At 41.4% G+C, this 21,289-nt stretch overlaps 1 long non-coding RNA gene across 1 annotated transcript in view; it reads right to left on the bottom strand.

Annotated features, from left to right (window-relative positions):
* Positions 1–1,046: 1,046 nt before the first annotated feature.
* The window catches only part of LOC138437416 (uncharacterized), a 69,747-nt gene continuing 49,504 nt past the window's right edge, over positions 1,047–21,289 (bottom strand). The window contains exon 2 of the long non-coding RNA XR_011255951.1: positions 1,047–4,999. This is a non-coding gene — a long non-coding RNA (uncharacterized lncRNA). The remainder of the gene's footprint in view (positions 5,000–21,289) is intronic.

Raw genomic sequence — 21,289 nt, 5'->3', positions numbered from 1 at the left:
TTAAGGTACCAACAGATAGGCAATAAATGCTTGCTCATTGGATTTATTAAGTGAGCTTCTCCCCCAGGTTTAGAATCTTACCACTCAAACTGCAGGCCACTAACACCACCACCAGCATCACAAGCTTGTCAGAAATGCAAACTCTCAGGCCCTACCCCAGACCTCCTAAATCAGAATCTGCATTTCACAAGATTTGTAGGAGACTGGCAAGCTACAGTCCATGGGATCACAAAGAGTTGGACACGACTGAGTGTCTAACACTTTCACTTCACTAGGACATTTGTAAGTAAACTAAGATCTGAGAAGCACCATTCTGAATACATCTTGATTCTTACACTGTTACTGTTAGTCTAGTAAATTCAGTCACTTCTCAAAGACTGTGTCTTGCTCAGGGACATTCTCCTGGAGGCGAGTGAGTAAGAGCTGACGTTATCCAGCACTGTGTGCCAGGAGTAGAGAGCACAGAGTTAAAGTGATGTGACTGACACAGCCAGCAAGGGATGGAGCTCGGTCGGAACCCAGTCTGCCTTCTGGGTCCACATTTTCCATCACTAGGCCGCTAGGCCAGGGGCTGCTAGTCAGCAGAGGCACTCACTAGTGGCATTTGGGGCCTGGCAATCTTGTGGGACTGTCCCACATTCTACAGGACTTTTGACACCCCAGCCACCACCCACTAAGTGCATGGAGACACCCAGTATCCTGACAACCTAAGGAACCCCCACGCTTTACCTGACACTGTGGGGGCGTCACTGGTTCATGAACCAGTGTTGTATGGCATTCGTGTCATGATTTGAGAAACTAATCTCTTGGGATTTGTTTCTTTCTTTACACCTTATTTAACCTTTTTACAAAATTCTTTGACATTTGATTTTTCATTTCAACAGAAGGGTATAACTATTGCCAGCCTAATCTATGCAGACTAAAATATAAGATCCTTGCCTTCTAGCAACTGACAGTCTCATCAGGGAAATAAGGCCTCAGCAATTTAAGGCATTCAAGGATTAAGTCAAGAAATGACATACACACACAAAAGATCTAGACTCATCTTCTGGTTTTATGCTATTTATTACTTGTGAGCTGTCCCATCTGTAAAATGGGGGCTTTATTAAATAATGTATGTGAATATCCAACACAGTGCCTGCAGCTAATACATGCTTAATAATGATAGCCATGCCCTCAATCACAATTTCCTCCAAATCAGTGAAGATATAGGACAATAGTGGGATGGAGAAAAGATGAAAATCTTTTGCAGCTTGCATTTACACAGAATCTCCTGAGGATTTTTGGATTTTTTCAGTATCATGACTTTCAAAGAAACGCAAAGCAGTATAAGTCTACAGAAAAGTTAAACTTCCTGCACCCAGGAGAAAGGATATATTTATGACTAGTCAAGGTCTTTACGGAGCCTGAAAAAATAAATATTAATACATGGCACTGCTATGGAACATATTTTTAATTTTTATTTCAATTCAAATTTGTCATCTAATTTATTTCCAGTTTCCCTAAAATGCCTTTTAAGCCCAGACCTTGGCTAAATCACACAGCTCATAAATAAGTGTCCACATAGAAATATGTTTAGTTCTTCAGTTTTACAAAGTCCACAATTTCAGCATATAAGAGGACAAAAAAAGGATCCCAAAATATCTTGAAATGGCCAAGAAGTTTTGCTACTACTACTGAGTTAAAATAGCTTGCAGCAAAATTCTTGTTTCTACTGCTTTTTACCAAAAGGACTCTAACACTCGGCAGAAAAGAATAATTAACAAAATCAATTAATTAAGGCCTTATCAACACTCCTCTTGTCACCCCACTAACACCTTTGCTGTAAATAAGCTTTTTGTGCCTTCATTAGAGTCATTAGCTCTTCATATGTAAATAATAATGTTCTTGAATTTAAAATGATTAAATATCAGAGAAAAATTTCAGTCCACCCTTTCCGATCTAGCCAGGATATTGAATACACATTATTGTCTTACTTAACCTAGCAAATTCAACACAACCAAATATATACTTCCAAATCCATTAATTTCCAGATTGACCTTCCCTCCTGAGGATATAAGCCAGAATGCTATCTTTGGTTATCACAGGGACACACACACACGTGTACACACGCACACACACACACTATAGTAATTAAAGAAACCACCCATTTCCTTCCTCCTAAGTTCCAGGAAGCCATGCTATTTCTGTGTACTATTTCTATTTGCCAACTGTTCTCCAGAGCTTCTAAGGGGAAAGTAAAATATACTAGGAGCTACTTTTTAAATGACAGCCAAGAACACACCTCCCTTCAGAGGGAAAAGCACTGTACTTTTTCCTGTTGTATTTATGGATGTGTAAAAAAAACTGTTTGTCTAATTATCTGTTTAATAGTTTTCCCCCAGCAACCTGTAAACTTTATGAGAGCAGGGAAAAGCCAGGTGGTTCCTTCTCAAGGCATGTGTGCTGGTGTGTGTGTAAGACATACAGTCTGAGCATCTCATTAAAATCCTGAAAGATTTAAAGTCCCACAGTCACCTGAAAAGAAATATTTGAAGGAGCTTCTAGTCTCTACAGATAGGTAGATCCTTCACATCATTCCCCTTATTTTGTCTCCTCTAATTACCCCATTTAAGTTAATGCTTCCCATCTTCCATCATACCACATTGTTTACAATTGGTTTTTTTTAAAAGTTTGTTTGCATATTTCTCTCTTCATTTTAACTTCTCAGTGTGTTCACCTCTTCCATTTACCCCAGGGAAAGAGGTGGCTTCTTCCACCATTTTCCTTCTCCAGTGTAAACAATGCTGAATTAGCAATATAATCTCCAACAAACAACTTAAATATTTCCCACTCCACAACCCCTCATCTTATTATAACACAAGATAGACATATCTCAACCAAGTGCCATATACAGATCATTTTGTCATGAGACGAGAGGTAGGAGGTCCTTATTTTCTTCTGATATGAATCCAAGGCAGATATCTTCTGTCTCCCAAAAGGGAGCCAAGGCGATACAAAGCCCCAGAGCAATTTCTTGTCCAAAGACAAGACCAAATTACTTTGTTAGAGAAGCTTCAAGCTGCCTCAAACCCCAAACAGGATGAAAGCTTTAGCAAGGTTTATGTAACCGACGCTTATTTTCCTCACTACAACCAACACAAAAAAATAATCTCCCCTTCCTGCTCCTCAGATGATGCCCTTCACTTCCTGTCCAGGTCAGATTCCGGCACTCGGGTCCACCCAGGGCGCCACTTCCTGCTGCTTCAGAGCACTCTTCATTTCCTGTGACCTTACTGCCAGTTTGCCTCTGGGGCTCGTGTGTTTCTGAGCCTGTCACATTGTCTGTTTACCTCTTGCTTGTGCTTTACTCCTTCCGAATTTATCTCCCAGACCTGTTTGTCTCTCCTGGTTCTTTGCCCATTCACCAGCCTCACCCTTCCTTCAAACCAGCTCTTTCACAGAGTGATTCAGTAACTAACTAAAGCCAGAGCTTTTTCGTATCCTGTCGACTCTGGTTTGCTCTATTAGCTTAATGGTAAAAATCACCACCACCTGCAGAATTCTGTCTTTTAAAGGCCTAGAACTTCGCACTTCATTAGGAATATTTTATATCTGAATTGCACTGCTTGTCAATTTAACAACCCACGCCAGCATTCTTGCCTGGGAAATCCCATGGACAGAAAAACATGGTGGGCTACAGTTCATGGAGTTGCAAAAGAGTCAGACACAACTGAACAACTAAACAATCAACTATGAGCCATACCTTTGTTTTTTGTTTGCTTGTGTTGTTTGTTTTAACACAGCAAAATTGAACCTACCAGCTACCTCCTCTGAGCTCCTAGGTTAAATTAGTTCTTCTAGCATTCTTTCTCATAATACCCTGTGTCGGTCGAGTCCTGCTCCAAAGCCACAGGTGCAAAGTCTTGCACCAAGGCCACAGAAGTGGAGTCCAGAAACAAGGTCATCTCCAGAACTGACTGAGCCCCTTTGTAATCATTGCCACAAGCCCCCTAGTCATCACCAGCAGGCTTTCTGACCCCAAATTAGGCAAGAATGCCCACCCCCCAGTAGTCACCCTATAGTGCCCCAACCAATCACCTAGTGGCAACTTTCCAGCAGTAATTATCTTTAACTTGAGGCTATCAACATTGGCTACTAATCCACGAAAAGAATCCACTCTCCCTGGTCTGTCAGGCCCAATGTGCTTGCAGTGCCCAAATTACATCTGCTCTCTGTTCTTAATAAATTCACTCCTTTCTGAAACGCTCTGTATCTGGAAATTCTTTTCCAATCCATGTTCAGACTGCCTCAACACGCTTTACTTGTTGTATTTATGGATGTGTAAAAAACGGTTTGTCTAATTATCTGTTTAATAGTTTTCCTCAGCAACCTATAAACTTTATGAGAGACAGGGAAAAAGCCAGGTGGTTCCTCCTTAAGCTGTCCTCTCTTCTGCCCTCTTCACTTTTTGTTGCCAGCACAAACGCAGGGCTTGGCACATATTAGATGATTGAGAGAAACATATCAACTGCGCCATGCACTCACAAAAAGAAAATGGCAACTATGGGAGGCGATGGATATGTCAGTTAGCTTAATTGTAGGGAATATTTCACAATGTTTACATATATCAAATCAGCAAATTCTATATCTTAAATATATACACTTTAAATTTTTTTTTCTTTTTTTTTTTTTTGGTTGAGCTGGGTCTTGGTTGCTGTGCACAGGCTTTCTCTAGTTGAGGCAAGTGGAGGCTACTCTGCATTCGGTTCCTGGACTTCTCATGTGGAGGCTTCTCCTGTAGAGCACAGGCTCTAGGCATGCAGGCTTCAGTAGCTGCACCACAGGGGCTCAGTAGTTGCCGACAACAGGCTCAGTTGCTCTGCAGCACGTGGAATCTTCCCAGATCAGGGATCGAACCCGCCGTGTCCTCTGCATGGGCATGTGGATTCTCATCCGCTGTACCACCGACAAGTCCAAATGTATATAGTTTTTTAATTGCCAATTATACCTCATAAAGCTGAAAAGAAAAAAATGCACTTTGAATGGACAAATGAATGGACAATACCTTTCAATGCTACACCTAGTTCTTACCTCTAACCATGTGGCAAGTTGGCCCTGGTAGGACCAGGGAAGCATATGGCCAGCCCCTGGTTGATTATATGGACAACACTTCTGAGATCCTTCCTGGAAGAGCATTCAGGGCACAATCCTGGTGGTAAGGCTGTGCTTAACTGCAACAATGCCTCTTTCTTTAATATTTTCCAGGAAAAAGTAACCTTCCTTTATAAATGTTCCCTATGTCTTTGTGTCAATGTATTAAACTGACATCTCTGGGCTCTGTGGTGACAGGTTTTGCCATACATACAGGAAATTTTTCTTCAAACGTGAATAGAAGTTGGCAAAAGATTGCTTTTCTGTACTACTTTGCAAAAGCCACTAATGTGAGATGAGTTGCACAAGAATAAATTATTCAAGTCATAAATCTGAAGAAATCAGTTCATCATGATCAATATAATTTAAGAGAATTGGTGTGTGGGATTCAATTTTTATAATATAATTAGTTTTTTTAATATTCAAGTTAAAGGAGCTAAAATCATCATGACAAGTATTGTCTTCTGTTTCTAATAGGAAAATACTGCATTTTGGTCTTTATACTAACAAATCTAAATTATGTTTTTTCACTTAGACAAAAATTCCTTTTTTAACAATATTAAATCATATCTTATTGGTGATACTAAAGTTGAAAAGTGTTTGAAGAATGATGGAAAGCTAGCTAAGGCCATTTGCTAATGAATTTGAGCTGTCTCATGTGAAAATTTATTTTTTCAATAATTATAAGTTGACAGTTTTAAGAATTGTCCCCTCTAAACCACAAAGAACTTTTTTAAACTGTTGAATTTTCCAATTAGAAACTTCAGATTATCACTCTACTCATATGTCCAACATAAGCTATGTCATTTCCTTACACTCATTTTTGTGTTCTCTGATGCTGCTGCTGCTGCTGAGTCACTTCAGTCGTGTCTGACTCTGCGCGACCCCATAGACGGCAGGCCACCGGGCTCCCCCATCCCTGGGATTCTCCGGCAAGAACACTGGAGTGGGTTGCCATTTGTGTTCTCTACTGGCCAAGATAATATATGGCCTCCAATTTTCAGATTTTTCTGTGCTTGGAGAAGTGGTGTTTACACACCTCATTAAAAGTATATACCCAATCTACAACATCATAACTTTAAACATTGTGATCAACTGTACTTCCGTTTTTAAAAAAAAGTATAGACTCAACAAGTCCTTGCTGTTTTAATCCAGGGTCTCTCAACCTGGGCACTGAGGACATTTGGACCAGATAATTCCTTGTTGTGGGGGCTAACCTGAGCATTGTAGGATGTTTGGCATATCCTTACTCTCACCCACTCTACCTGCCTGGTCTCAGCACCTCTCAGTTACAACCAAAAATATCTCCAGACATCACCAAAAGTTCATGGGCAGCAAAATTGCCCTCAGTTGAGAACCATTGTTTTTAATATTTCCTTCCAAATAAGAAGACACTATTAAGGCAATACTTTTCTCCTTTATTCTTTATCCATAATACTAAAACCCATTCACTTAACATAGACTGTGTGCCAAATAAGCACTTTACAGTTAGTAATAAACATTCACTCCTCACCACAAAACTATGACGTAGGTAGTATTGGCTCCATTTTACAGAAGAGGAAACTGAGGATTGAAAAGGTTAAATCATTTGTAAAGGTACAGTTAAGGAACAATCTAAAATCCAACTGACACTGGAGCCCACTCTCTTAATACTGTACCCAGTAGGTCTGACCCAATCAGGTCAAGAGCTGTAGTCAGAATTCCCAAGTTCAGGTTCCAGCAATACCACTGCGATCTTGGGGAGATCATATAAATTTCCTCAACCACAATTTCCCATATGTAAAGAGATATAAACTATAATTTATATCACACAGGATTGGGAGGATTTCATGAACTAGCATATGTGATCAGCTCAGCAGTCATAAAGTATTATTATTCTATAAATAAAAGTATATTAATCTCCTGATATACTTTTACTTCAGCAAATTGGCTAGAAAAGGGAAGGCAATTTAAATAACGTTCCTAAAAAAACAAAAATAGTTGTGGCCACTATTATAAAACTTAACCTCTCTGCTTTGCAGGAATGACAAGTTTTAAACAAATACATTGCTAAATCTACTATAAAACTATATTTTATAATATTCCCACTTTTGTCTGAGTTCCTCTTCTTATAAAACAGACCTTATAAAAAATATGTATTAGAAAAAACACCTGGAATAGATCTCTGACCATTTCCTTCAGTGGCTTTTTTCAAAACCATAATTTTAAATGGTACCTCTCTTGTCTACCCTAACTAAGCATATTGGCAGCAGATAAGTATTCACTTTCTTTTTTGGACATAGAGTACAGCACTGTGTGCATTTTCCTCTTTGGGACTTGTTTTTCTCTCATGACAGATTAAATACTTGTAAGAAATTTTAAAATGAAAATAAATTTTTATCCATTTTTAAACATGTGGTACAAATGTCCCTAAAGCCCAAAGGCAATCTCAGGGAACCCACTTTGGCATTCCAACGGTCCAACTGATCTCCACCAAATATGGCAGCAAGTCCCCAAGATTCCTTTGGAGATGCAGGAGCCATTGGCTCCCTAAATATGCCAGGTGTTTCTGCCCTCGATTCACTTCTGTAATAGAGCATCAAAACAATAGCTTCATGGGGGAAGGGGCAGGTGAATTGTGTTTTGCTCATTGTTACCAATATCTTGGATAGTGTGTACATCTATTATGTACTCTCAAATTGGTTTGAATCTTAGATCCACCAATTATAAGCTGTGATTCTAGGCAACTGACTTAACCTCTCCAGTCCTCAGTTAGCTCATCTATAAACTAGGATAATAATAGTACCTACTCATAAGGATATCACAAATAGCACTTTAAATCCTACTATTAAAGTACCAGTACCATGCTTGGCACAGTAAGCACTCAGTATTTTAAGTTAGTTCCCTGTTTCATTGTCTCTGCTTATAATCTCTTCTTCCCATTCTTCTCTTTATTCCTGGCTAGTTCCTCTTTTAGGATCTCAGCTCAAACATGCTCTTCTACTCTGCAGAATTCACATCCAAGGGTACTGCCACCAAGCTCTCACTCTCACAGTCTATTTTAGTAAAGATTCTTCAGGAAGCTGATGATCCACAAAATGAGACAACCCTTTCACACTATAACCCTTGGTTTCAGTCACCCCATTAAAACAGAAGACATTTCTATCTCCTTATCACTAGGGAAATTCCAAGGGTTTTAGGAGCTCTATGCCAGGAAGCAGAATTAAAAACCAAATTTCTTTCTTTTTTACCATGCGATTATTGCATCAGTTGAGGATGCTTTTAGCTGCAAGTAAGAGCATGCCTAAGGAATGTTGTTGTTTAGTCACTAAGTCAAGTCTGACTCTTTTATGACCCCATGGAGTATAGTCCGCCAGGCTAATAGTTAACTTTAAAAGAAAGGATTTAATTTTTTCGCAAGCAAGAAATCTGGAGACGTTTCTTGGCGAGTGTGGGTTCAGTAACTGAGCACAGGCAGAGCTCAGGGGCAGGGCTGTGGTTCTCTTAGGCTCTTCCTAAGTCGTGAGAAAGCTAAAGCAGCTCAGACATCATAATCTCATGCAATGGGTCTCAAAGGCAGAAAATAGGCTACAGAGAAGAGCAAAGAGTCTCTACTTTCTTCCTCTTATCAGGAGGAAAATATTTCCCAGAACCCTCTGGTATTTAATCATTCATTTGTTCACTCACTCAACAAATATTTATTTATTGGCTCTTACAGGCTATGCACTTTTCTAGGCACATGAGAAACATCAATGAACACGTAAACAAGTATCTTTGTCTTCAGAAAGTATACATTCCAGAAGGATATAGAAACAACAAACAAACATAATTTTTAAAGTCAAGTAGCATGTTAGAAACTAATAAGTGCTGTGGATAAAAGAAGAATTAGAGCAGAGTAACAGGGACTGGAAATGTATTTAAATAAGGTGATCAAGGACCTCATAAGAAGGGGACATCTGAGTAGTCTTGAAAGAAGCAGGGAGCTATGTAAGGGGAAAGCATTTGAGAAGAGAGAATAGCCAGTGCTGAGGAGGACAGTTCTGGGGTATTCGTGGTCCAAAAGGGAGGCCAGTACAACTAAAGCAAAGTGAACCAGGGAGAGAGTGGTCAGAGATAGACTCAGAGAGCTGCTGAAGGGGGCCTGTTCATTCAGGGCCTTGTCAGCCAAGGCAAGGATTTCCCTGTCCTGCAGAACAAGGGGTGACCATATGATGTCTGCACATAACCAGGAGCTGTTAGCAAAAAGAGGGTGGGGATGCAAGTCTAGGGGTTTGGGGGAGATTGCAAGCCAGTAATGAACAGTCTGTCTCAATAATAGGGTATGTGGATAAAACTTGAATATCACAAAGTGGTTTCCCCAATGGCTCAGTGGGTTAAGAATCTGCCTGCAGTGCAGGAGACACAGAAGATTTGTCTTTGATCCCTCGGTCAGGAAGATCCCCTGGAGGAGGAAAATGGCAACCCACTCCAGTATTCTTACCTGAAAAAGCCCACAGACAGAGGAGCCAGTCCAAAAGGTTGCAAAGAGTTGGACATGACTGAGCAACTAAGTACATATCACAATATCACAAAGAGAGGTGATAGAAATTTGGAAATTCCAGATAGAAATTTGGAAATGTAATCAAGCCTTTTTTTGTTTAGTAAGACTATATAAAATCTCACGAGAATAATCCACCATCATTAAAGTTAATGAAGAAATGCATTTTATGCAGAATTTGAATTTCTCCCTTTTCCTGATTATCCGGGTAATTCTGTCTCTTGCCTCAAATCCCAATCCCCCTGCTTTGTCAGTGGAGACCAAGACTTGCTGTTACAACACAAGGATGCTTTTGTAAATTGACTCATGCCCTCGAGCAATGTAGCAGAGTGACTCAGAACATGCCACATCAGCATCAGACTGCCTGGCTGCCTATCCAGGCTTAGCCATTTTTTGCCTTAATTTTTCTCATCTGGAAAATGGGAGGGATGACAATAGCAGTATAATCAGGTTTGTGGTGGTACACAAAAAGCACTGAAAACAATAGTAGATCCACAGTGTGTCCTTATTTATTAATTAGCTGGCATTAGTTAGCTGTTATGAAGTAATTTGCCTAGAGATTTGCTATCTTTGCTCTGGCTGCTGCAGCAAAAACTTCTCATCTGCAAGCATAAAACTATGAATTCTGGGAGCTTGGTGGGCTCTGCCTTCCAGCGGCCCTCTATAGATGAATTACCTGGCAGCCCTCCTATCTCTAGGGATATACTCACCACATCCTCTTGAAGATGATGGGAATTGATTTTTATCTTTAATTTTTGCTTACAAATAATTCATCTGTTATGAGAAAAATAACAAGCTCCAAAGGGAAAATGCAGACACTCATCTGTTCCTGTACTGCCTTGAGTCAAAGGATAGTAATTATTAACACCAATAAGCTTAATGAGAAACAAGTTGCAAGATATAATTCCAATTTAGACTATCCATTGAGGTCTAACTCTAGCCATGGTGGTGGTGTTCTAAAATTCAGTTAAACACCATCTCATTACCTATCATATTAGTCAGGATTCTTTCTGATGCAAGTAACTGAGAGCCAACTAAAACTAACTTAGAAAACAAAAGTGGCGAGGTGGGAGTGGGGATAGAAATTTTTTGGCTCTTGCAACTTAGAAGTCCAGAACATTCTGGCTTTAGGTGGAGCTGGATCAGGCTCAAGTCTGATCAATAGGGTTCTCTGCCTTCGGGCTCTGTTTCTCTCTGTTGTGCTCACTTCCCTCTCTCCAAGTGAGAATTCATCTCATCAAAATGAAGGATAACAAGGGAAAATGTATGTTGAGATGCTCAAAGCAATGGCTACCACAGTAGATAATATCCTGATTTATACATGATTGTTAATAAAGAAATGAATTAAATAGAGACCTACTCCCTTAAAGAATCCAAATTCTACCCATTATTCAGAGTCTGCCAGGGAGCCTTCTCTAATAACCTCAGCCTCTAGTGATGGATACTTTATCAAAACTCTGAACCATTGTCTGCCTGGTTTATTTTGCAAAACAGCAATGAGTTGCTTTGTATTATTAACTTTATATGTATATAAATATGGACATATATGTTTTATATCTCCAACTCAATTCTTTTTTATAACAACAACTATTTTTTCTTATTATAAAAGTTACATATATTTCAAATTATACACGGTGGATTGAACACTCATATTTGTCATAGATTTCTCCCAGCCTCCCCTGCCCCACACCCAAGTGAGGTAAAAGGATTTTGTTTAAGGCATAAACACACAAGGACAAAGAGGAAGCAAAAACAGCAGAATACTGGGAGCTGGAAAGTCAAGGAACTGAAACAGTTTTGGGAGAAGCACAGAAATAAGCTGCTCTGGGCTACAAAACCCCAGAAAGGCTTAGGAATGAGAGGTTCCACATACCTCTGAAAGTGGGGATCGGTGGGGGCAGGGGACGGGGTGGGCGGGGGAGGCCTAAAGACAGAAGGTTTGGTTGAATGTCCATATGAAAGCACTCTGTCCCTGAGCCAGCCTTCTACCCAGAGGATCAGGGCAATTGCCCCTCCCCAACCTAGTAGAAACGAAATGGGAGGTTTCTCACATCTCTAACACTTATCATCTGCAGAGGTACTCTCTGACCTTGGAGGTTTCTATGCTGACTTTTTATGATGGGGTGCTTTCATGGGATCCTCAGAGTACATCCATTAAAGCCTTCTGAATAGCCGCTAGATATGGGCAATGCCTCTCTTCTGACCTCCGATTCCTCTCTCCGACTCAGACCATCCAGGATCACACCTCTTCTACCAGAGTCACAGCTCTCTTTTTGGCCATCTTCTTTAGCAGGATTAAAAAATGGCTCCAGCTTGTTTCGCTCCTATGAGTCCCATCTCTAGACAATAAGATACTCAAGCTCTTGCCAGTAATCATGAATGAACTGTAGCTTATTCCCTGTGAAGACTTGTCTCTCTTTGCCATGCCAGCAGCAGGTGGCTCCAGCCCTGATCTCTCTTGCCCTCAGTATTTTCAGCACAGAATCAGTGACTGTCCCTTTGCCGTCAAACCTCATGGATTTCTGTTTTCCTCTTGAATGGTCCTGATTTGCAAAGGGAGGGAAGTCCTCCTCCATTTCCTCTCTGGTGGCCAGGGGAGAGACCATACAGCACACATTATCAATGCTCTTGGAAGGAGACTTCGCTCCCACTCTGATCTGCAGCTTTTTGATATCCTGGAAGTAGATAATGAGCTCACGAAACCAGTTTTAAAGCATCTTCTTTGCGAGCCTGGCACATGCTGTCTAGCATCTCACTTTGAAATATCGTAGTACTTGGCATCTATTTTTTCCAACTCAGACTTTGGGGACTTGGTGGCAATCAACGCATGAAAAGTTTCAGTTTGATAAACAGCGATGATGTGTTTGAAAAGTGGTCGTGGTGGTTTAGTTGCTAAGTCATGTCTGACTCTTGCAACACCATGGACTGTAGCCTGCCAGGCTCCTCTGTCCATGGGACTCTCGAGGCAAGAACACTGGAGTGGGTTGCCATTGAAAAGTGCTATAGTAGAATTACCTCACACAGAGAAGGACCACTCCTTTTCCTGGAGTAATTGGGAAAGATCTCACAGAAGAGGTGATACTTGAACTGCTTTCTAGGCAGAAGGTGTACTATATGCAAAGCAGGAAGTTATGAGTAAGGCACTTTCTGTGAAGGGTGCAATGAGGTGAGAGCACAGGGTGTGTGCTGTGATGGTGGGAGATGAACCTCAAAAGCCAGAAGTTTCGTGTGCCATGCTAAAGAATTTGGCCTTCTTCTGAGTACCAAAGGAAGCTATTGAAGGGGACCTGGTGAGGAGACGTCTGACTAGTTCAAGTAACTAGGGAGACCAAGTGACCTAAACTGAAGGGAGGAGAGACCAGGCAGTTGGTAGATAGGAAGGGATTACAGTGGAGACTTGAGGGGATTCTAGCTGTTGCATCTGCTTCTTAATTATCTGCACTTAATTATTATTATTTTGACTTCTAGAGCACTATGCTTGTGGAGACAACTCTTGGTTTTGCTTAGTTTTCCTCTGAGGTCATTCTTTATTTTTAGAAGTGCATTCTATGCAAAATATATGTAAAATAAGCTCAGACCAACGGTTCCAAGGGCTTCCCTGGTGGCTCAGATGGTGAAGAATCCACCTACAGTGAAAGAGACCTGGGTTCAATTTCTGGGTCAGGAAGATCCCCTGGAGGAGGTCATGGCAGCCCACTTGCCTGGGCAATCCCATGGACAGAGAAGCCTGGTGGGCTACAGTCCATGGGGTCACAAGAGTCAGAAACAACTTAATAACTAAACTACCAATGGTTCCAGAACAGGACTATGCAGGCCCTGAGAAATAGAAAACCTTCGAGGTCTTGTTTCTAATTGGATTCATCTTTTTGAAAAGTCACTTGAGAATTATTTTATAAGTCAAAAAAAAGTGGATAAGTCTGCCACGAAGCAACCACTTTTCAGACAAAAAGTATTCAATATAATCACCAGCATCTGAATTGCATCCACTAATTATTTGCTTGCATGTCTTGTTTTTTGATAGATTATTTGGAAATAATCTTATCCCTGATGCTACTCATTTCTCCCAAACACTGCCACACACGGGTATTTATTATTTTCACTGACGTGTGGGGCTAGTTGTCTCCTAAAAACACTGAGACAAATAATAGCTACATCACACAAATCCAGACTAGTCCATGCAATTTGGCTCCACGCTAGTAAAGTAATGCTTAAAATTCTCCAAGCCAGGCTTCAGCAATACGTGAACCGTGAACTTCCAGATGTTCAAGCTGGTTTTAGAAAAGGCAGAGGAACCAGACATCAAATTGCCAACATCTGCTGGATCATTGAAAAAGCAAGAGAGGTCCAGAAAAACATCTATTTCTGCTTTATTGACTATGCCAAAGCCTTTGACTGTGTGGATCACAAGAAACTGTGGAAAATTCTGAAAGAGATGGGCATATCAGACCACCTGACCTGCCTCTTGAGAAACCTGTATGCAGGTCAGGAAGCAACAGGAAGAACTGGACATGGAACAACAGACTGGTTCCGAATAGGAAAAGGAGTACATCAAGGCTGTATATTGTCACCTGCTTATTTAACTTCTATGCAGAGTACATCATGAGAAACGCTGGGCTGGAGGAAGCACAAGCTGGAATCAAGATCGTCGGGAGAAATTATCAATAACCTCAGATATGCAGATGACACCACCCTTATGGCAGAAAGTGAAAAAGAACTAAAAAGCCTCTTGATGAAAGTGAAAGAGAAGAGTGAAAAAGTTGGCTTACAGCTCAACATTCAGAAAACTAATTCATGGCATCCGGTCCCATCACTTAATGGAAGATAAATGGGGAAACCATGGAAACAGTGGCTGACTATTTTTCTGGGCTCCAAAATCACTGTGGATCATGATTGCAGCCATGAAATTAAAAGACACTTGCTCCTTGGAAGGAAAGTTATGACCAACCTAGACAGCATATTCAAAAGCAGAGACATTACTTTGCTGACTAAGGTCTGTCTAGTCAAGGCTATGGTTTTTCCAGTAGTCATGTATGGATGTGAGAGTTGGACTGTGAAGAAAGCTGAGCACCGAAGAATTGATGCTTTTGAACTGTGGTGTTGGAGAAGACTCTTGAGAGCCCCTTGGACTGCAAGGAGATCCAACCAGTCCATCCTAAAGGAGATCAGTCCTGGGTGTTCATTGGAAGGACTGATGTTGAAGCTGAAACGCCGATACTTGGCCACCTCATGTGAAGAGTTGACTTATTTGAAAAGACCCTGATGCTGGGAAAGATTGAGGGCAGGAGAAGAAGGGGATGACAGAGGATGAGATGGTTGGATGGCATCATCGATTTGATGAACATGGGTTTGGGTGGACTCCGGGAGTTGGTGATGGACAGGGTGGCCTGGCATGCTGTGGTTTATGGGGTTGCAAAGAGTCAGACATGACTGAGTGACTGAACTGAACTGAACTGAATAATATTAATATGTTTCACACTTACAAGGCTAAGGATATCTTTTTCTCAACATTATTGTTTCACCCTTGTATTTTCTTAATTGAATTCCCTATTGCCTATAATATCCGCCTTCACCAAACATGTTAATCATGTTTTCAGTGGGATTATGAGATTTTTCTTAATTAAACATGAAGCAAATTTTAATACTCAAATCTCACTAGAAAAACACAGAGGCTTCTTGTTAAACAGTTTCTGTTAAAGGTCCTTCCTCTTACCAAACTTGATTGTAGATCAGTATCAATCAAAAGCCCTTGGTCACATGACCAAAGTGCCCCAGGGAGTCTCCCCCAAGTCCACTGTCATCTTACAGGAAGTGCCAATGACTAGGCTCAAGTGCTGCTTTCTAAACTCCCAACCTCACCTGGACTCCCTGAAGGCCAAACTGTGTCGTTTTCATCTCAGTCTCCTCTGAGCCCCACATCAGGCCTGGCACACAATAGGCCTTCAATACATTTTTGTTGTTTTATTGAATTTTAATAAAACACAGCCAGACTTCTTAGAAATCATATCATAGATGTTTCAGAAGGTCTTTTTTTCCCCCCCCTTTGGAGTTTATTCACAGTCAGGAATTGTTTTATTGCTTTTACAATAAAAATTAAATCAAGAAAGACTCATTTCTAGAAGGAAATGGCACTTGAGTGATTTGGGGCTATTCCATGTCTTCCCTTGACTCTGCTTTGGTCTTCTACTGAGCAACTAGGCCTTTAGCTTTAAACAAAGAAAATGAAAAGGAGAGGAAGAAGGTTAGGAATACTGGGTCAGTTTTTATGAGGAGAAAAGAAACACTACTATTATCAGAAACTGCAGGAAGCATTTGTTAAGCCTGCTAATTCAGTTGTGACTACAGGGCCAAGTGAATGAGTTGGAAGATCCTGCTTTGGAGAGGACAACCTATGAAGGGCAAGGAGGCCTAACTTCTAACTTGCTGACTTGTACTGTGCTTAGCTGCTCATACCTGACACTGTGAGCCCATGGACTGTGGCCTGCTAGGCTCCTCCGTCCAAAGGATTCTCCAGGCAAGAATACTGGAGAGAGTAGCCATTCCCTTCTCCAGGGGATCTTCCCAACCCAGGGACTGAACCCAGGTCTCCTGCATTGCAGCTGGATACTTTACCATCTGAGCCACCGGGGGAGCCACTACTTGTATTAAAAGACTTCTAAACTTCCCTTGTGGCTTAGAGGGCAAAGCGTCTGCCTGCAATGTGGGAGACCTGGGTTCAGTCCCTGAGTCAGGAAGATCCCCTGGAGAAGGAAATGGCACCCCACTCCAGTACTCTTGCCTGGAAAATCCCATGGACGGAGGAGCCTGGGAGGCTGCAGTCCACGGGGTCGCAAAGAGTCAGACACGATTGAGTGACTTCACTTCACTTCACTTCACTTCTAACTACCTAAATAATCCTCCAATATTCCATTTATAATTTAAAAGCAGAACAAATGTGTTGAAAATATTCATTTTAATGTGTATATTAGTTCGGGGAAATTTTTCATAATAAAGCAGATTTTAATTTTATGTTCTTGCATAGATTTTACATAATCCAGATATTCTTGGATAATCAGTGTGCATTTATGACAGTTTTATAGCATTTGGGGCATGTTAAATTATTTGAGAGGATTACAGCTGCAGCTTTATCTTGTTGACATGTTATTGATCATGATTATATTTTATTTGATTCTAAGTCATTGTTGTTCAGTCACCCAGTCATGTCCAACTCTTTGCAATTCCATGGACTACAACACGCCAGGCCTCTCTGTCCCTCACTATCTCCTGAAGTTTTCCCAAGTTCGTGTCCATTGTATCAGTGATGCCATCCAGCCATTGCATCCTCTGATGCCCTCTTCTCCCTCTGCCCTCAGTCTTTCCCAGCAATGGGGACTTTTCCAATGAGTCAGATGTTCGCATCAGATGACCAAAATACTGGAGCTTCAGCATTAGCCCTTCCAAGGAGTATTCAGGGTTGATTTCCCTTAAGATTGACTAGATTTATCCCCTTGCTATCGAAGGGGCTTTCAGGAGTCTTTTCTAGCACCACAGTTTGAAGGCATCAATTCTTTGGCTCTCTGCCTTCTTTTCAGTCCAGCTCTCATGACTGTAAGTACCCACTGGGAAGACCATAGCCTCGACTATACGGACCTTTGTCGGCAGAGTAACGTCTCTGCTTTTCAACACACTGTCTAGGTTTGTCATGGCTTTCCTGCCAAAAAGCAATCATCTTCTGATTTCATGGCTGCAGTCACCATCCGCAGTGATTTTAGAGCCCTCCCAAAATCTAGGAATATATATTTATGGCTACAAAATGATAACAGGAAATGCTATAGGGAGGAGGAGACTGACTGGCAGATTCTAAGAAGGATAATCAGCAAAGACTTTCCAGAGAAAAGAGGCTTCAATCTGTTATTTGAAGGAATGGAAATGAAGATGAGAAGATATGGTGTAGGTGGTTAATTAATGTTATTTAATGTCCTTTGAGCAGAAAGTGTTTCATTTCTTACCCAAGTCACTCTCCTTTACCTACTCCAGTTACTCACACCAGGTAATGGAACACTCATCGCATAAAGTGAACCCATCTGGTTTCCTTTATAATATAACAAGTCATTGATTACCTACCATGACCCAGGCACTATCCTGGGTGTTAGAAAATATAAAGACAATTGTAACTTGGTCTTTGTTCTCAAAAAGCTCATAATCTAGTAGGGGAGACAGATAAGTAGATACAGCGCAGTAAAGTAAACACTATAACAGAGATAGCACTGGAAGACAAAGAAGCAGGTATTAAATCTACATTTGTGGCACAAAGAAAGCTCTCCAAGACAGCATATGAAAGAATGAAGATGAACACAATCAAAAAGAGGCCCTGCTGGGCCTGTCAAGGGCAGCAAGCCCATTCTACTGCCTGCCACATGGAGAGAAGAGCATTCATCTAAAGAAGGCTAGTGCTCCATGGAGAAGGCTCAAAGCCACTGTGCTTCTTCCACCAAGGCTAACACTCCCGCTAGCACCACCCCTCAGCTGGACATCCCTGGTGGTCTCACTGGTGACAGACCCAACCCGGCGTTCCTCCTCTGAAATTACGTCAGGGGAAATAATGAGCTCTTTCTAGGACTCAGAGCATGAGGTTCGAATACATGTGAGGTTTGGTAATTCACAGCATTGTACCCCCACCCCTCGCATCTTTGGAGATAATGAAGTAGGGGTGCAAGTTATGGCCACTTCTCAGCTCATTAGTGTCCCAGCACCACCCCCTCCCACTCCCTCTCCAATTCTCCCTTCTGGGACCCAGCCCAAAGAAGCCTTATCTCTGCTACTATTCTTTCAAATCTTAATACAAGAATCAAGACGTTTCCAGCTTAACCAAGAATTTGATACCTTTGTCCTCTGACTCTACCTCTCCTTCTGAACTCCTAGGTGGCCAGATTAGGGATGGTATGGTGACAGTGTAGGGGGCAGGAATGCGAGAGTCCATAGGATGAAAGCAGAATATTTTTTTAAATTTACTGGTATTTCACCCATCTTGCACAGATGGCTTTGATTGCCTATCAGATGAAGCAGTTGCTGCTGTCCAGAACTGCAACTGAAGAAAACTGTTAACATGCTTGAGAACTGAAAATTGAATACTTAGATTCACACCTGAGATACATCATGGGGTAAACAAGCTTTTTATGGGGTGACCTATATTAGAAAATGAAATACCAATTGCAATCAGAAGAAAAAGTGTTCCGAAGCCCAAACTTTGTTTATGTGTATTACATAGATTCAGACGGTAAAGAATTTGCCTGCAATGCAGGAGACCCAGGTTCATTCCCTGGGTTGGAAAGATCCCGTGGAGAAGGGAATGGCAACCCACTCCAGTATTCTCGCTGGGGGAATTCCATGGACGGAGGAGCCCGGCGGGAGTCACAAAGAGTCAGACACGACTGAGTGACTAACATGCACACACAGATGATTTTGCTAATACGCATTGTGCTATGTCTAATCTTGGAGATTCATAAATGCACACGCTTATGGTTTGTGTATCTACAGTATCGAGAGCTCTTTGTTTCTATCATATTATAGATATATTATTAGGAATATGGACTTCCCTGGTGGCTCAGACACTAAAGAATCCGCCTGCAAAGTGGGAGACCTGGGTTTGATCCCTGGGTCAGGAAGATCCCCTGGAGAAAGGAACAGCTGCCCAATCCGGTATTCTGGCCTGGAGAATTCCATGGACTGTATATTCCATCGGGTCACAAAGAGTTGGACACAACTGTGTGACTTTCACTCATTCATCAGGAATATATGATCTTTTCGATTCAATTCAGTTAAGCAAATTCCCCTGATATAAACTAATTCATCCTGATTTTTGGCAGTGACTGCCAATCTCCTATAGATCTGGTAATGATAAGAAAGGGCTCTTGTGTGTGTGCTTTATCACAACAATCCTGTGTAGCAGCCATATGCACAAGCGTAAATCTTCCCTGATGCCCCTCCCCCCACCCTGGAGTAGATCTCTAATATATAAGCCCAGTATTTACAGTAGCTGCTGCTACACAGTCGCCAGAATAGTTTTTTTGTTTGTTTGTTTTGATTGTTTATTAACCAGATTACAAAAATAATCCTGGCAGGATAGTTTTTAAGTGACTGCTTCTCTTTACTGGTTCCAGCTATCTCCCCAAATTCTATCTAGTATGTTGGAGTCCTCCAAGGGCAGTGCTCTGGCCTCTTTCTTACGGATATATCTGTCTGTCTAGGTGATCTCATTTAGCCTCAAACTTCTAAAGCCAGCCCAAACCTCTCCTCCAAACACTTCATACTCATATCTAGCTGTCTCCTTGAAATTCTTCCATGGAAGCATCTCAGACTTCGAATACACAAAATAGATTTCCTAAGTCCCTCCTACCACCTACAAACACACACACACAAAACATGCCTCCCATAGTATTCCTCCTCTCAATAAAAGGCAACTTCGTTCATCCAATTTTTGCGGTTTCTCAAGCTGAAAACCTTGGAGTCAACAGTAATTCTTCTTTCTGTCATATCCAGTCTATTCCCAGGACTCAGTGACATCTGGCCCTCACCTCAGCCATCACCCTGAACCAAGCCATTGCCACCCCTCATCTGGATTATTACAGTAGCTGGCTAACTGGCCTCATTGCTTTCCCATAGTCAATTCTCAGGGTACACAGAATGAGTGTCTTAAAATAAGTCCAATCAGATCAGTTCTTTGCCTATAATAAAATCCTGAGAACTTCACCAAAACGTATAAGACCATGCATGATCCGCCCTTCAGACCTTGAAGCTCTGAACTTGTCTCATCTCATTTCCCCCTCACTCACTTAGCTCCAGCTGTGCCAGCATACCTCAAACATGGCACAAAACTGCCCTGCGACCTTTGTACGTTCTCTCTGCCTAGACTGCTCTTCCTTGAAGTAACCTTTATTGCCTTCAAGTTTCTGTTCAAATGTCACCTTATCGGCGATGTCACTGACCATTCCATGTCAAAAGCAAAGCCCTCTGCCCAGCCTTCCCCTTTTCCTCTCACCCAACTTTATTCTTCTACATAGTGCTTATCACCTGACATTACATTTCTGTATCTGTCAGCTGTCTCCTCACACTGCTGGATTTGGTCCAGGAAGACAGCGATTTGGGGTGTTTTATTCTCTATCCTACCCACAGCAAATAGACCAGAGATTGGCACTGGATCCGTACTTTTTTAAAAAAAACCTGCTGAATAAATAAATGAAAGAATTTCAGAGACCTTAAGACATCATGTTCCCTAATGCCTGGCCACACGGCTGCTGGCTGAAGCTGGAGGATGTTCCATTGGAGCCGCCCTACTTCAGCCAAAACAGCTCATGATAACCTAAGTTCCATGATAAGCTTTGGCAATACATCTGGAAACATTCTCCTGCCCTGGTACCCAACCCAGGAGGGCCTGCACCTGGAATAGTACATGCAACTTTAGCTGTTATATCTCAAGACAGGTCCAAACAAAAGCAAGGAAAAGGAAAGGACTGCCAGAATAGGCAGTAGGATATTTCAGTCTGGAGTGACAAATGGTGAAGATATATAATCAAAATCTAGAAAATAATGTGATAAAGCCCAAAATGAACTTGTATACCAAAGCCATGATATTTTAAAAAATGGTGGGAAACCCTTTAAAATCTG

The sequence above is a fragment of the Ovis canadensis genome, chromosome 3 (genome assembly GCF_042477335.2).
Source record: "Ovis canadensis isolate MfBH-ARS-UI-01 breed Bighorn chromosome 3, ARS-UI_OviCan_v2, whole genome shotgun sequence".
In the NCBI taxonomy this organism is placed as follows: Eukaryota; Metazoa; Chordata; class Mammalia; order Artiodactyla; family Bovidae; genus Ovis; species Ovis canadensis.
This window is presented reverse-complemented; position numbering and strand designations above follow the sequence as displayed.